The sequence below is a fragment of the Vipera ursinii genome (assembly GCF_947247035.1).
Source record: "Vipera ursinii genome assembly, chromosome: 12".
In the NCBI taxonomy this organism is placed as follows: domain Eukaryota; kingdom Metazoa; phylum Chordata; class Lepidosauria; order Squamata; family Viperidae; genus Vipera; species Vipera ursinii.
In genome coordinates this window covers 8161076-8174910 of record NC_139525.1, presented here as the reverse complement: position 1 = coordinate 8174910, position 13835 = coordinate 8161076, and positions in this window count along the sequence as shown.

Sequence of the window (13835 nt, the reverse complement as noted above, 5' to 3'; positions counted from 1 at the left end):
TTCCTTTCCTTTCCTTTCCTTTCCTTTCCTTTCCTTTCCTTTCCTTTCCTTTCCTTTTCCTTTCCTTCCTTCCCTTCCCTTCCCTTCCCTTCCCTTCCCTTCCCTTCCCTTCCCTTCCCTTCCCTTCCCTTCCCTTCCTTTCCTTCCTTTCCTTTCCTTTTTCCTTTTCCTTTCCTTTCCTTTCCTTTCCTTTCCTTTCCTTTCCTTTCCTTTCCTTTCCTTTCCTTTCCTTTCCTTTCCTTTCCTTTCCTTCCTTTCCTTTCCTTTCCTTTCCTTTCTCCCCTTCCCCTTCCCTGCCTTTTTTGTTGTTCTAACAATGTTACACTAGAGATCTAAACCAGGAGACTCCAAATTGGCTGTATTGGTCATAAGCCATGATTGGTTGGGTTTATCCAACATGCTAGGCCAAAGCCAAAGAGATAATAGATTGTATGGGTGCTATATATGTGATTTTTGCCAATTAGCAACTGAGACTAGGTGTGGCCCAAGATGTTTTGAGATGGGCAAGTCACATGAGAAGGACTAGAGTATAGTATAAAAGATGAGAAGCTCAAGCTCTATAAGGTAAAGGTAAATGTTCCCCCGCACATGTGTGGCTAGTCGTCTCCAACTCCAGAGGCCGGTGCTCATCTCCGTTTCAAAGCCGAAGAGCCAGCGCTTGTCCGAGGACGTCTCCGTGGTCATGTGGCCAGCATGACTAGACGCCAAAGGCGCACGGAACGCTGTAACCTTCCCACCGGAGTGGTCCCTATTTTTCTACTTGCATTTTTACGTGCTTTCGAACTGCTAGGTTGGCAGAAGCTGGGATGAGTAACAGGTGCTCACTCTGTTACGCAGCACTCGGGATTCGACCTACCAAACTGCCCACCTTCTGATCGACAAGCTCAGCGTCCTAACCCACTGAGCCACCACGACCTTTTCAAGCACTATAGCAGGCAGCAATTTTAACTCCAAGGGCCGAACTTTCGTGACCAACCATCTGGTAACAAACTCAGATGGAAGAGTAGTAGCAGGCAACAGGTTGTCACCCTTTCACATCTGCTTTCTAAAGCATCTACTCAACATTGGAGGTAGTTGTGCAGAATGGGCAATGTCCACCTTCACTTTCCTCTTTGAGTAAGTGGCTCAAAGATAGTCATTGTCTTGAGGTTGTGTTATTTCTGAAAAATTAAGGGCCACATCTTTATCTTATCACACTTTGCCGCGGATGAGTCTCTTTTGCACATTTGGAGAGCATCTAGGATATGGCTGTTGCTGGCTTGTACTTTCCCCATTTGACCTGTTTGAAAGATTGCTCTGAAGTCTAACCCAACTGTGCCTATTACAGGAATAAATGCTTGCAGGAAAGTCTTGGGACCTTCTGCATTAAAACTATTTCAGAAGTGCAAATGTAACATATTAAATTAATTTGAGGGATCAGATGGGGGAGAGAAAAGACAGAGATCAGAAGCAAGTATCCCATTTCGATCTCATCCTTTGTTGTTGTTTTTGCGGGGAGGGCTTGTAAATAGAACATTGGAGATACCTTATCCAATTTCCATTCTCTCTGGTTCCTGCTGAGGTCCACCAGGAGGCCGGTTTTGAAGGGAGGCAACATAAATGGGGATCCGCTTTTAATCTGAGAAGATTTGAGCATTTGGGAGAAGAATTGGTTTCTGATCATCTCTGACACCGCTGAACTTTCCCATTTCTGTTGCATCATCGGGGTATTATGGGAGACAAAGCAAGATGCTGCATTTTGAGGGCCTTTGTTGCTAGGCTTGTCATATGGATTTGAAATGTATTATAGAAGTGATAAAGTTTGCTGCTGGAACCACACTGAGTTGACATGTGTTCGGTCATGATCCTCACCAGAGCCCAAGTGCAATTATGTGCTGATAGTCCATGTACTTTTTTGGGCTCCCTTCTTCCCCCCCCCCCCCAAGAAGATACTGTATAGAAGAGAAAAAGATCCTACTGTATACCTTTTTTCTTTCTTTTTCTAAAAGCTGATTTCCAAACACTGTAGGCTATGACAAGAAAGATGTCTTCATACTGAGCTAGGCAAGAGGCGCCAACAACTTTAGGGCAACTTATAACTCAGATGAGTTTAAGAATTCTCCGCCCATCTTATGAGAATGTCACTGCAATTTTCTTCTCCTTTTGGATCAAAAGCCACTTTTGATTCTAGAAAATTGGATAAGACTGGCAGGGGGGGGGGAAGAAAAAGTGCAGATGAGACTTTCTGCCCAGCACTCATTTAAGGCATTCGCTTCCTTCTTGTTAGTCTGGCTGGACTGCAGAGGAAAGATGGCATGCTGAGAAAGAAAGCTGGTTCTGACACAATCAACATGGCTAATGAAACATGCAAGATCGGGATGGGCAAACCATGGCTCACAGCTTTTCATCCTGATTTTGTACCTCTTCGGAAACTATCTGCTATATTTGAGCAGCAAACTACTTTATTTTTTTTTTAAAAAAAAATCTGGTTGATTTCCTACCTTTTCACAGCAGGAAAAGAAACAAAGCTCACAACTCTTTATTTAGCCTTAACCACTGATACAAGCCAATATTATAAATGACTTTACCCCCTGAAGTCGCAGCTCCATCTACCTTGTATTTCTGAAATGTCCAGAGTGTGCTCCCCAGATATTAAAATGTTGCTCACCGGATTATATTAGAATCTGGATTAAGGGGAGGAAGCTCTGTGTTGACTGAAATCTGTAACACATTTCTTCCATTTACAGCCTTCCTACCTGCCCTATACACCTTGAAATTGTGCCACCAAAAGTCAGATGTTTTGCTGCCAATTTTTGTTGTGACAAGTCTGCATTGTCTAGAGGATACGAGGTTTAAAGGAGGTAAATAGGAGTGGATCTGCTGTCATTCCACCCAAAATTCACACTGCTGAAAATAAATAATGTTGCTGCTAGATTTTATTGTCCCTTTCTCTGGTATCCTAGAACTCCATTTGTGATCTAGTTGGTTGCATATTTCATTGCTTTGACTTAAAGTTAAATCCTTATAGAAATGAAGGTGACTATCAGCATAGATTATGGATGGGTTCTCTAATGCCTCTGTCATATAGACATATTAGTCTTTGATTTAATGGTTCCTTTACTATGACTGGATGTTAATACATTGGCCTTCAACCTCTTCCTGTCTCTTGTTCATTGAAGTATTATTTTGGTTCTGTTATGATACGTCAGGAGGGTTGATTGTTACATTCATGGCAGTTCCTCCAGCACCCTTTGGAAAAAATAGATTTGCCCAGCAACCTCACCACTGTGAAAAAATGTAAAAAAAAATGGATTTGGTTACATGACCACAATGACTTACAAACTCTACTATCAGGTTCAATTAATAAGTTGAGGACTACCGGTAACAACAGACATGTCAAACACAAGGCCTGGGGGCTGGATCCGGCCCACGAAGTGGTTTCATCCGGCCCGCGAAGCCGTCCTGGAAACAGTGAGGGAACAGCCCCCCACTGCCTTGTTCCTGGCCCAGAGACCCTCCTTCTGCCAGAGACCCTCAGATCTGTCCCACTCCTGCCCAGGCCCCCATAGGCACCCTTGATGCCAAAGATGTAGAGCTGGCCACGCCCACCCAGTAGGCCATACGCACTCTAGCCACGCCCACCCAGTAGGCCACGCCCACCCTGGCCACACCCACCCAGCCCCCTGAGGGCAACCGCAATGCTGATGCGGCCCTCAATGAAATTGAGTTTGACACCCCTGGGTAACAATAACGCCCCTGGTTTTTATTGTTGTTTGTGTCATATTGGCGCCAAACAAGGTAGAAGAGAAAAAAAAAAACAAACCCATCCTCCTTTCCTGTTTATTTATAATGATCCTATTTTATCCTGAGCGATTTTATCCAAACACTACTTTTCTAATGAACACGTGAAGCTAGTTGAACTAAGGACCTTCAGTTCTATGGATCGTATTTTAAGTAACGGTGTGTAAGATCAGAGTCACTCTCTATGAATTCAGTTGTGAGATTTTATTAGTAGCTTGTTTGCATCATTATGCTGGTTTAGGACCTCTGTATTTTGCAATGGGTTGTTTTATGGGTCTTTGTGCTATATATATAACTTAGGGAAGTTTGGTGATTTGCCATCACTATTTCCATGCTATTAGTATGTGGGCAACAAAATTGAGGGGCAATTTGGAGGAGGCCAGGCACGTGGATTACTGAAACTCTGGTTACAGAATCTAAATATAAAACTGCGTTTTGATTGGGGCTGATAGTAATTAACCACCATTTAAACAAACGGCAATTTCCAGCAGTGTGGATTTGATAGAAAGCCGTGGCTTGTTGTTAAGCTGAAATAGAAGCTTTTAATCTCTTTCCTCTGGTGCATGAAAAGCATAGAGAGGAGAGGGCACAGTGGACCAATGTTTCGGACCTGCTTTCCACTTTATGGCCGAGCGAGGTGCCTTTAAGAGCTCTCACAGCAGTGAAACTGTGCACTTGTTTTCCCTCGTTACTTGGTGTGAATGCTTTAATGCTTTTGGAATGGATTATAATTAGAGTTCTGGTAGCAAATGAATATTGCCTTCATGCAATTCTCACTGCTGCTTTTGGGGGCAGGAGTGAAATAGAAAATGTATTCATGCTAACTGTGTTCCAACTCACTGGACTGGAAAACTCAGGGCTGTACATTGGTGACCTCCAATTTTGCTCCTCTGTCATTTCCCCATCCCTGCTTCCTACGTTAGCTTGGTATGCAGTGCTCTGTGAGGAGATGTCTGCCGAAATTTCTTGGGGTCTTCTTGGGATTCAAGAGAATGTACGTATGTACAGTCCTTGATGGTCTCTGAACATTACTGAACTAAGTAACATCTTCAGTGCTAGAAGGGAGTAGAGTTTGCTCTCTTTTTATATACAGTTGGGAGGCTGGCCCTGTCGGTGTTAGTGGAGGAGGAAAAATGGATTTAGATATTGCTCTTGAAGTGCAGGTATGCTTATACAAGTGAGGGATCCTTGGTGCTCTCTGACCTTGGTTGTTTTCTTGCAGATGTTTCATTACCCAAACTAGGTAACATCATCATCACTTAGCAAGAAAACAACCAAGCTCAGAGAGCAGCAAGAAAGCCTTCATTTCAATCCTGAACTATAAATTTTCTCCTTTATTGATACCTATGTAAGTATATGCTGTCCTTCTTCTCGCTTCTGCTGTTGATCATGGAATTATGGCAATAGCAATAGCACCTAGACTTATATACTGCTTAGCTCTCTCTAAGTGGTTTACAGAGTCAGCATATTGCCCCAACAATTGTCCTCATGTTACTGACCTCGGAAGGATGGAAGACTGAGTCAACCTTGAGCTGGTCAGGACTGAACTCCTGTCAGTGGAATGCAATGTTGCATTCTGACCACTGCGCCACCATGGCTCTTAAACTTATAACTATATTTGATTAGCAAGTGATGGGAAGAAGTGTCCCAGGGTTTCTGGAAAACAAATTGTTCCAGCACCATGTATCTTGATGAGGACCTGATCTTGGCATGATCTGATACCTTATAACATTGCCTCCGATAAGGAAGGGACTAAAGAGTTAAGAATGCATAGCCAAGGAAAGAGATGGTTAAGAGGTAGGTGATGCAAAAGTCATTGTTGAATGTCTGAAGGGTTTTTGCATTCACATCCATCAGCCTTCCAGGTGTTCTTGATTTCACATCCATCAGCCTTCCAGGTGTTCTTGATTACAAAGCCCAGAAGACAGGAAATGTAATCTGAGGCAACTGACAAGCAGCAGATTGGGAAAGGCAGAAACAGATGATGAACCAAATTTGCGCACTGTTGTTCTGTCCAGTGGGGTTTGAACTAAGGGAAAGGTGATCTTTGACTAAATATCCAGATGTATTTCTGGAGCACACGAACAATCAGGATGATTAGTCAAGTTGTCTTAAAGGGTTAAAAATGAGGAAAAAAGGTGATTTTGATTAGGACTGACTGGTTACTTCTTAGAGTTTATGGAAGGCTGGACTAGGAAGCCTTCACAGCTTCTTTCAGCATTATGATTCTGTCTTATTTTGAATATGATGGGAAGAGGAACTGCTAGCTCCAAAGTGGTACTTCTCTCATTCTTGGCCTTTGGTCTTCATTCCCAAGTGAGTGATCAACTCTTCTATCTTTTAAAATTTTAAGCAGTCATCTTCTAATGTAAGTGGCAACAAGCTCCTTTTTCCTTCCCCGAGAGGTGATCATGCCAATGTTCTTCAGTCTTATCTTCAGCTCTCAAGAGGCTTTCTTGTCACCTCTTCACTCCATGTTTAGCTTCGCTGCAGTAACCTCACTCTTACCTTCTCGTTCACATGCTGGAGCTGTGGAAGATATTTTTCTTGTTCAAAGGCCAGGTTGTGAGTTTCTAGACCTGAAGTGCACATGGTGCTCAAATAATCTCTTATGTTTTCCTGGAGTAGCACATGGGAGCTAGAAATAATCTTTTTTACACTTAAAACAAATCATTCCAAACATAATCCTTCCTATATCTCATAATCCTCATCTGGATACTCTGTAAACCTCTCAAAGAAATGATGTATTAATCGTAGATTTTCCACCAAAAGCATATACATTGAATGGTGCAATATGATTTGTAAGGGTGTACAAAGACTCCATTAGGAATCTGACAATACAAATGGAATTTTATTTGATTTACGTAACTTAAAAGTTTGGATTTCCCATGATGTCTGTACCTTGCCATAGTTTACATTAGGATGAAATGGGACTGCTTTATCAACAATTTATAAACTTGATTGGTTGGGGTCTTCAAACGTGGCCCTTTTATGACTTGTGTACTTCAACATGCATGGCTGGCTGAGGAATTCTGGGAGTTGAAGTCCACAAGTCATAAAAGGGCCACATTTGAAGACCCCTGCTCTATCTGAGGCAACATCCAAACCTTGGATTTGGGCAGGCTTTGGTGCCTGCCTTGGAAGTCAATGCAAAAAAAGCTTATTCTAAACAGCTAATTTGCCACCTCTATCTCCCTGGGGAATCACAGGGAGGATTCAATGCCAAATAGACCATTTTTCTCCCCAGCTGCTGTCAGATACAAAGAACCATGTCCATTCATAAGGTTTCAGCATGGAAGATTTATTCAATCCTGTACACAAGAATTTGGTCAGCTAAAGTTCAACATTAAATTGGAACCAAATAAGGGTCAATGAAATTCAAGAGAGGTTGAACTTGGAACACTTGTGGGAATGCAACAACTCTAAACTGATGATGTGCTTAACTCTATCCCCCAGCTCTGCCTGCTCTTCTCCTGCCTCTGCATGAGAAAAAGTAAATTGGAGTGAATCAGACTTGCTGTCATTGAATCCTACAACAAGGACTGGAGTTTTAGTCTTATGACTTACCTGTATATCTTGGCATAAGAAATCCCATGGTGTGTTCTTAATTGGTAAATTAGAATATATCCCTTGTTCTAATGCAATTTAAGCAATGAAAGGAAAAAAAACCACACTGGGTTTTTGAATAAAATACATATGATTAACACGAGCCTAACTTGAAGGTTTATTTTTAAGAATCTTCCCACATTTAGATCATAGTGTTAGCTTGGACCAAATGATACAATATTTATAGATATGATTGATTGATTGACATGGATGCCAAACTAAGATGAAAGTAATCAGGACGTTCCACTGTGTATTCTCTTCAACGTTCATTCCACTACACCAAACTGCTTTTCAAGTATAGTATAAGTTTACACCTTATTTAAGTCAAGCTGTTCAAGGCTGAAGTTTCAGTCCTTCTGTCTCATCCGCACAGCAATGTGTGTGTTGAAAATAATACTCAGAATTAGGGTGGTCACTCATGCATGGCAAAAAAGACTCATGTATAACACAATACTGTAGTCCCATAGGAGTCACAACGAGGAGGCAAGGAAATCAGCAACATCCAAGTACTACCAAAGAATAAAAAAGATACAACCCATTGGGGTGAGATGGGGAATATATTAATACTTTCTCTATATATGCTCTTCATTTAAAAGGGATTTAGTGTATTTTGTCAATCTTGGACCAACTGAAGATGCATTTGTTCTGATGGGGAATGTCAGTGCTTAATCGTCTCCCTTGTAAGATTCTTTAGCCGTAAACCAATTTTCATCTTGACAGCCCTTCAGTTGAAAACGGCTTTTGGATAGAGAAATGTCTTTGGCAACTTTTCATACTGAGGGCTGTCATCTGAAAGGCAGGACACACAGACACCCTTGCAGCAAAGAAAACACACGGAACATTTGTAGTTCAACACAAGACTGCCTTCTACAATTAAAAAGCCCACCTCTGCACGGTTTTCATCCTTCCCTATGAGACTCGGAAGAAGCTTTCCACTGTTTGTATTTAAGCAAGGACAATTGTAGGAAAATATTAAGATTTACAGAAACCTGATCTAATTCACCTCTAGAAGCAGACGCTTCCTCGACAGAAGAGCAAGTAGGCTTGTGAGACAAGGGAGGGAATCCAATTGAAAGAAGATACGTAGAGAAGCTGTAGAAAATTATACATTTAATTCTTTCCCTTAACACTCAAAACCACATGAGATAATAAGATGATAGCTACTTCCTCACTGTTTAAAGGAGCTTATTCTCCTAAGACCTGGGGTTTTAGGTGTTCTTGTGTTTTTCCCCCCTGAAAGATCTTTTTTTAGCTGGCATTGCAATTGTTTTGCAGTCCTGTTTTATATCAGAATTATACATATTGTGGCCTTTGGTTTCTATTTTTGAACCAGTTAGTCAATTTATCATTTTCATCCTAGAACTATCAAACTATTTTATTTTTAATTGAGGCAGACACACCCCATTTGCTAGAACAACATGCCCTTTCTCCCTCTTTGAAAGTGTCCTGATTGTTGGGTTGTTTTTTTTTTTAAATTTTGGCACGTTTACCTTTTGCTGCAGTTGTAAAAACAACAGGTTTCGCTCACAGATGGAACTCATTGTGCTGGTTGAAGGGCAAAACGGACCCACCTCTATCGTTTTATTGCCCAGATCTTGTCAGTGTGAATTAAGCTAGCATTTATGAAATCAGAGCAGATCACCAGCCCAATGTGCAAGACATTGAAATCTCTGCTGTTTCACTTCTTTGTGTTAACAAAGTCTAGAGTTTGCTGTAAGCTAAGCGAGAGGTGTTTGAATTAGGATGTGGTGCAGAACAGCTCCATTCGTATACAGCCTGGAAGCTTGATGGATCATCAAGACAAAATTGTGTGTTTGTGTGCTGGTTTATTTACTGCGCTTCAAAATGCATTTGTGTGTGAATATTTCTTTTTTGCTTTATTAAACAAACAAGATATCAAAATAATGTATTTTTTTCTCTGTTTCTCTGTGGCTATCAGTGCCAAATATCTGCCTTGAGATATCTTCAGGATTTTCTCAGATCTGTTGCTTTGAAATAGACATCTGCATGTTATTTTTGCATTAATTCTTACTTGCTTTTTGGAATATTTCTGCTGAGCAAAGGACATGGCAGACAGCCTTGATGCCTTCCTCTCACAGACCTACCTGTGCTGTTAAAATCCATCAGAATGACACACTGCCCTTATGGAAGGAAGCTGTTGTGACACATTGCATTAAAAAGGTATCTGCAGTCTGTATAAAACAAAGTTGTAAGTGGTGATTTGGTGTTCTATAAATACATTTAGCAGTTTCTGAACAATTGTATTGATTTTTACCTGTCCTTGTTGACTTAAAGTGAAAAAGGAGTTCATAAGACTTGCAAGGACTCATTTCCCCTGTAAACAAATGCCAAAAGAGACACTTTTGGTGCACACCATTATCGGAGTATATCAATGGAGAATTAAGGGTCAGTTCGAACCTTAATATTGCTTCTTTCTTTATGTTTATAAAATTAATATCTAGCCACGTTGTAATACAAGGATGAAATTTAGAAGTAAATTTGCCGTTCTGATCACCATAATGTAGTCCTTGTATTTTATTCATGTTGATGATACGTTTGATTGTTGAATATAGAAGGTGTCTCATTTTTAGATCCTGTGTGTCATGCATCATGAAACACTTAGGTTCTACCTGATTTGAGACTTCTGTGATTGGACAGTTTTTGATCATTCAGAGAAAGTACTTACCTGAACAGAAATGTGGGAAGCTGCCTTAAACTGCATCAGATTAACTCAGAATTGGGTCCCTGGTGCGCACTGAGTGTGATTGTTTTCTTGCAGCTGTTTCATTGCCAAACTAGGTAACATCATCAGTGCTCCCAATATATCTCAGAACTGTCACTGACTTTTATGGATTTTGGGAAAAGGAATCTGTTTTCCCTCTTGGTGGTCTCATCTGTGGGCGCCCCGGATTTATGGAATCGTTTGCCAGTTAAGCTCCGGATGGCGCCTGACCTTCACTCCTTCCGACGCGATCTGAAGACTTATTTGTTTGAACAAGCCAGCCTGGCCTGATGGGGGATGGGTTTGGATTTTATTGTTGTTTTAAATGTATTTTAATCTATTGTTGTAACTTGGGCATCTCGTTTAATTCTTTTTAAATTTTTGTATTCTTGTACTTTTATATGTTTGCCCTGTTCACCGCCCTGAGTCCTTCGGGAGAAGGGCGGTATACAAATAAAATTATTATTATTATTATTATTATTATTATTATTATTATTATTATTATTATTATTATTATTATTATTATTATTATTATCTGGAGATTGCATTTGGAGGAGATTTTATTTTTGCATATTTCCAAGTGATACCACTTTTTTCCCCCCAGAATTGCATATGGATAAACTCTGTTTGCATGCTTAGATGAATATATGAGGATCAGGAAGGCAGACACACTTATAGATGTGAACATCTCAGATGGAGAGACTTGACTTAGCTTTTTTTTTATGTTTTGGGAAGAGAACCTGTTTCCCTAAATAGATGCAGGATCTGGAAGAGGGTTGTGCAGATATTTAAATTTGGCACTCTTACCACCCAGGTCTGGAACTCTATTTCTGAATATTAAATTCTTCAAGTGGCTATGATAGTGTTGTTAGTAGTTTCCTGAGCAACCGCACAGTTCTGTAGCCATTTATGGATTTCAGGTGAGTTTCCAGCCATTATGGAATAACAGCGCATCATGGCTTAACGCCAATAGCACAGATTTGGTTCTTGCTAGTGAAAAGAAAAAAAGGGGAAAAAAAACAATCCAGTCGTGAAGACTTACAAACGGAACAGGTGTGAAAAAGGCCAAGATCAGAAACATTTGCTTCTCCTTGTCTTTAAAAACCTAGGATGATTTTTTTTTAATTGCAAGATCTACCTCCCCCCCATACACACACTTTATTCACTGTATCTGAATAACTCTTTTCTCTTAGAGAATCCAAAACCGTGTTTTATGCTTGTGTCATTCAATGGTAGAATCAATTTCCCCCTCCTCTCCTCCTCTTCTCTCTCTCTCTCTCTCTCTCTCTCTCTCTCTCTCTCTCTCTCTCTCTCTCTCTCTCTCTCTTTTAAAAAAAAGATAAAACTGATGTCAATGTGAAAGAAGTGCTCTTTAATTATCAGCCTGGAGTGAATTTATTTCAAGAGAGATGAAGGGATTCTGGAAATAATTGCTGGCTACGATCTTATAAAACAGGATGTATCTATCTCACCATTAGTAGGGATTGCTGAAAATAGAGGTGAGAAACAAGGGTTATTTGCTTGTTGGCTTGCCAATGTGGAAGATTTTAAATGGTGGCTTCATTGTCTTTTTCTTTGTTCTCCTCCTCATCCCTCCTCATCCTTTCTCCTCCTCCTCCTCCTCCTCCTCCTCCTCCTCCTCCTCCTCCTCCTCCTCCTCCTCCTCGAGACAGGAAAAGAGTTCCACAGTAATGTAAAACAGATGTACATATTTCTGTTTTGGGAAGGGCTGTCCATTTAAACTTGGAGTGGAGAACTGAAAAACTGTGTGTGGCCCCACCTCCAGTTTTCACAGCCGCTGAACTTTCTCAACCTCACTGATTATTTGCTGATGTGATTTTTCAGTTTTTTGTTTTGTGAGCAAAACGCATATTCTAATCTTAACAACCCCATATTGTCCTTTAAACCCACTAATTCTCCTTGGAACTTAAAAAAAACCAACCACACAAATCCATGTTTTCAGTACTGATTGCTCTGAGTGATATGTCTCTTCTGTCTTGTGTCATAGCTTTCACAAGCACTGAAGTTAAGACCAAAGAAGAAAACCAACTTGATGTAGTAGATAAAGTGTTGGACTGGCACTAGGGAGACATGAGGTCCACCCTCAGCCATAGGAGATGAGGTCAGCTACTGTCTCCTAGCTCTGCCTAGATCGTGGGGTGGTGGTTGTGGGGGGGGAAAGGGAGAATTGTAGAGCTGGAAAGGAGCACAATGATCATGATCACCAAGAGCCTTGGTGGAGCAGTGGGCTAATGCCTCCTTAAGTAACCCCAGCTGCCTGCAATTAGTGCAGGTTCGAGTCCCACCAGGCTCAAGGTTGACTCAGCCTTCCATCCTTCCGAGGTAGGTAAAATGAGGACCCAGATTGTTGGGGGCAATTAAGCTGACTTTGTAATAATGCCGCTTGGGGTGTGTGTGTGAAAGCCCTAACAAGCAGGCATATACATAGAATGAAGGCTACTGCTAAGCTTGTAAGCCGCCCTGAGTCTTCGGAGAAGGGCGGGATATAAATGGAATTAAAATAAAAAAAATGTAATCCAATCCCTTCCAATGTCCAAGAAAACCAATTAAACAGTCCTGGAGATGTAGTTACCTAGTCTATTTTTAAAGTTCCCTCAGATATGGAGAACCCATAGTCTCCATAAGCAGATTGTTTACTGTGGCACATATCTTACCACAAAAGAATTTTACTACCTCTAGGAATTTATCCTTATATTTAAACAAAATCAAAGAGTACCGTATGTACCTCCTTGAGATCTTGAAGGGAAGGTAGAATATAAACCTGATCAACAAAGAAAAAAGAACTATGTCTGCAAAATGAGTAGTATACTCTTCCTAAGAACTGTGTGTGTGTGTGTGTGTGTGTGTGTGTGTATCCATGTGAAACATGGACTTCAAGCAACAGTATACTTGAGTGTTCCTCTTAGATAGAAGTTAAGCGGGATAATTTACATAACTGCATCTCAGATAAAGGTAAAGGTAAATGTTCCCCCGCACATGTGTGCTAGTCGTTTCCAACTCTAGGGGCCGGTGCTCATCTCCGTTTCAAAGCCGAGGAGCCAGGGCTTGTCTGAGGATGTCTCCGTGGTCATGTGGCCGGCATGACTATATGCCAAAGGTGCATGGAACGCTGTTACCTTCCCACCGTAGTGGTCCCTATTTTTCTACTTGCATTTTTACGTGGTTTCGAACTGCTAGGTTGGCAGAAGCTGGGACGAGTAACAGGCGCTCACTCTATTACGCGGCATTCGGGATTCGACCCGCCAAACTGCCGACCTTCTGATCGACAAGCTCAGCATCCTAACCCACTGAGCCACCGCGTCCCTTGCATCTCAGATAGGTGTAACTAAATGTTGTCTTCTTTCTCCCTTCTTGTTTGAATCAGAATGTTCTGCCCTGATTCGTTTTTTCTTTTGCAAGAACAAACTCTTTTGTATTTCAACCATGTTCTGAATTGTCAGAATTGGATGAGGCACTTGAATCATTCAGCTTTGCCTGTGGTTGAAATGGTCTGTGCTGAAATGAGAATTTGTGAAGCATTATTATTATTATTATTATTATTATTATTATTATTATTATTATTATTATTATTATTATTATTATTATTATTATTACATGAACCTCAGTCAACTGAACATTCAAATTGACTGGAACTGATGGTTGACACGGGTTGCTGCCAGCATCCTAGGTATCAACCAGGTACCTCCTTAAAATGTAAGATGTTCTG